Genomic DNA, 3,813 nt, shown 5'->3' on the forward strand with positions numbered 1-3,813 from the left:
CCTGAGATCATGACCTGAGCCGAAGGCAGCGGCTTAACCCACTGAGCCACCCAGGCGCCACCTTAAAAAATTTTTTAAAGATTTTATTTATTTATATGAGGGAGAGAGAGAGAGATCACAGGGAGGCAGAGAGGCAGGCAGAGAGAGAGAGGGGGGGAAGCAGGCTCCCTACTGAGCAGAGAGCCCAATGCAGGGGCTCGATCCCAGGACCCTGGGATCATGACCTGAGCCAAAGGCAGAGGCTTAACCCACTGAGCCACCCAGGCGCCCCATCATTGGAATATTTTTAAATTGTGCAGTTTTCTTAACACTCTGCTCCTACCTCCCCTTATTTAGTCTCTTGAAATGACAGGGAAAACTGGCTGGTCTTTTATTTGGGTGTTGAAGGATGGGTGTGTATCTGTGGGGTCACCGTTCAGATATACCTGCACGTGGCGGGGCATTTTCCTTGAGCCTGGGATAGCCCAGGTCCATCCCTAGGCTCAGATCTGGGCAGGCTGGCCCATTCCACATCTGGAAAGCTGGCTTGGTTGCCACAGAGGACCTCAGAGTCTTGGACTTTTTAAGGTACTTGGTCAGAGCCCTATCTCCCAACTCCCCATACCCTAAGGGAATGTTCCTCAAAAGGCACCGGCAGCCCTCTCCTTTGTCTGGGGTTGGGAGTGGGCTCAGTCTCATGGGCTTACTGAGGTGGAGCTGAATTCCTCATTGTTCCCTTCTTCACCAGCCCTGCCTTCTGAGGACCTCTGCTTTCTTCACCACAGCTTCTTCAGGTATGAGGAGGAGATGGAAGCACATTCTCATGCGGTCCCATCCCTGGTGAGTTAGGGACATTTTTTTCCTCTCTTTGCTTCAGTCTCGTCAGCTGTAAAAATAGGTCTAGGAATACCATCCTCCTTATCAGTCTGACACATGTAATGTGTCCTGTGCCTTTATGTGAAAGCCAAAGGGTCTCTGTAGATAAAGTACCTTCCCTGTGTGGATGAGCTAGGACCTCCTAGGACCAGACCGAACATGAGTCTCCCATGCCTGGTCGCCTGGGACAGGCCTCTGGCTCAGACTCTGTCTGTGACAGCTGCATGGCAGGATCTTGAGGATGGGCAGAACTAAGCCTCCTTAACACATTCATCCACCCTGGGGATATCTGAGTGGGGTTCCTGTTGTTCCTACGACCAAAAATCAGAAGCACTGGTATGACCAGTGATAGATGAGCCCCTCGGAGAGAAGTGAAAACATGAGCCTGATCCCAAAGGTGGGAACCCCAGGAGTGCTCATAGATATCATCTTGAACACATGTTCTCTCCTTCCCAGTGCTGCCCCATCCCCCTGACCCAACCTCCACACTGGGGAGGCAGAGCCCCATGGTAACATGGGTGATATTTCAGCCAGCTGTGAGCTTCAAGGACGTGGCTGTAACCTTCACACAGGAGGAGTGGGGACAACGATCTGGCCCAGAGGAGACCACACCGTGACTCTGGAGACCTGCAGCCATCTGGTCTCTCTGGGTAAGGCAAGCTCTGCCCATCACAGCAGTTTTCTGCTTCAGGGACTCAAAGATCTGGCTCTTCTTACAGAAAGGTGAGAGCAGTCCAGTGACCTGGTGAGTTAACATGGTGAAGTTGCTCTCCACAGGAGCCTGGGTCCAAGGAGGGAAGGAAGTACAGGGAACTTTCTTGGGTGTTCTCTGTTGCTTCCTTGCATCCAAGGCAGCCACATTCTGACCCATGTAGGGCTGTCCCTCTGTCCCCAATCCATGAAAAACACATGTCATTGTTGTCCCAACATTTCTCATGTGTGGGTTCATTTCTGTTCCCATCTTCACTTTGATCTTCACCTCTCATATCCTTCATCTATTCCAGGTGCTTGTGCCCCCTCTTTTCCTTGAGTCTCCCATCCTCACTTCCACTCAGGGCAGATGGATCTCTCTGTCATGCCTTGTCTTTACCCTATAGTTGGGTGTCCATCCCTCCTCATGTTGGACATTCTTACAACTTGTAGATGATCCAGAGATGTGGTGAGAACTTCTGCATCCTAGGAAATGGCAACAACCTATTCCTTCCAGGATTCCTACTAAATCAGTTCCTGGACTTGTTTTCCCACCTCTCCTCATGCCATCGGTCCACCTGCCCTCCATGGGTCTTGTCCTTGCTCCAGCCAGCTGATCACATCCGGTGTGGAAAGCAGAAGCCCTGGTCAATGGGGAAAAAATACAGGACTTTGTGCTCTGCTCAGAGAGTAGGAGAACCATGTCCTCTGGCCCAACCCTCAGTCCCTGGGGTCAGATGTGGAAGTATTTATTTATTCATCAGAGAGAGAGAAAGAGAGAGGAGTACGAGCAGGCAGAGGGCAGGCCAAGGCAGAAAGAGAAGCAGGCTCCCCGCTGAGCAAGGAGCCTGATGTGGGACTCGATTCCAGGACCCTGGAATCATGACCCGACCCAAAGGCAGTGGCCTAACCGACTGAGCTACCCAGGTGCCCCCCTTTTTTTCTTTAATAGTGGTACCAAGATATAATTCACATGCCATATGATTCATTCATTTGAAGTATGCAAAGGATTATAGTATATTCACAGCATCTGCGTCTATCACTATAATCAATTTTAGAACATGTTCATTACCCCCAACTAATTGGGCTGCTTATGATATTTGTTTTTGTTTTGCTTTAATTAATAGGTTTTATTTATTAGAGTTTTATGTTTACGGAAAGTTGAGCAGAAAGTACAGAGTTCCCATTTATAACCCTTCCTCACCACACACAGACACACACATACACACACAGTTTCCTCTATTATTAATATCCTGTATTCTGTGGTACATTTGTTACAATGGGTGCAGCTGTATTCACACATTACCAGTAGAGATCAGTTTACATTAGGTTCACTCTTGGTGTTGGACATTCTGCGGGTTTGGGTAAATGTATAATGCCACATCTCCATCTTTATCAAGCAAAGTAGTTCCACTGCCCTAAGTATTCTCTGTGCTCCACCTGTTTTTCCCTCCCTCAACCCTAGCTCCTAGAAACCACTGGTTATTTTACTCTTTATTGTCGGGAGCCAGTACAGGAGGCCTACTCTAAGAGCTGTAAGGGACTGAATATGATTGGCTGTTCATTTAGGTCCACTCACAACGGGAGGTGCATGAGCACTGCGGTGATTGGCTAGGCGGGCTAAGCTGCCGGTGTATATATGCTTGAATGTACTTGTAGAGGGGCGGGCCCGCCGGGAGCCAGGCCGAGCTGCACCGGCCGGAGGGGGCTGCAGCCTGGACCATGGCGGCGGCAGCCACGGTGGTGGCGGCGGCGGCGGGGGCGGCGGGCGCTGAGGGGCGGCGCACGGCCCTGGAGGCGGCGGCAACGCCCGAGCGTGGCGGCGGAAGCTGCGTGCTGTGCTGCGCCAGAGGGGGAAGAAGATAAAAAGAAGCCATTAAAGATGTTTGCCTCCACGCGTGTCTCCGTGTCGTTCTTGCTGGCGAGAGTGACAAGTGGTGCCAAAACCTGGGAACTCATGCATTAGAGACGCGCGGAGTTAGGCAACGATCAGGTAAAAAGTGCACCTATTTCTGTCTAGTGACAGGGAAAGTTCCTCAAGTCGAGGACGAGCGTAGAAAGCTTTCCGGGATGGGAAATGAGATGGCCACATATAAAATGCTGGGGCCGCTTTCTGATATCCTTAAAGCAATTGGTACTCCTTTAAAAAATAAAACAGCTCGTTTGTTTTTGAGAGAAGTGGGACAAACGGCTCCCTGGTTTTTGGAAAGGAGCAGAGGAAGGAAATCGCCCAAAAGCCAAAAGGTGAGCAAGATGCAAAAGGAGCTT

The 3,813-nt window shown here is 50.4% G+C and overlaps 1 protein-coding gene across 1 annotated transcript in view; it reads left to right on the forward strand.

The window, feature by feature from the left end:
- The window catches only part of LOC132005935 (zinc finger protein 544-like), a 17,990-nt gene that overhangs the window by 3,677 nt on the left and 10,500 nt on the right, over positions 1-3,813 (forward strand). Inside the window, exons 2-3 of the mRNA XM_059383451.1 lie at positions 728-819; positions 1,312-1,505. The gene's annotated coding sequence lies outside the window, so the exon portion shown is untranslated. The remainder of the gene's footprint in view (positions 1-727; positions 820-1,311; positions 1,506-3,813) is intronic.

The sequence above is a fragment of the Mustela nigripes genome, chromosome 17 (assembly GCF_022355385.1).
Source record: "Mustela nigripes isolate SB6536 chromosome 17, MUSNIG.SB6536, whole genome shotgun sequence".
In the NCBI taxonomy this organism is placed as follows: domain Eukaryota; kingdom Metazoa; phylum Chordata; class Mammalia; order Carnivora; family Mustelidae; genus Mustela; species Mustela nigripes.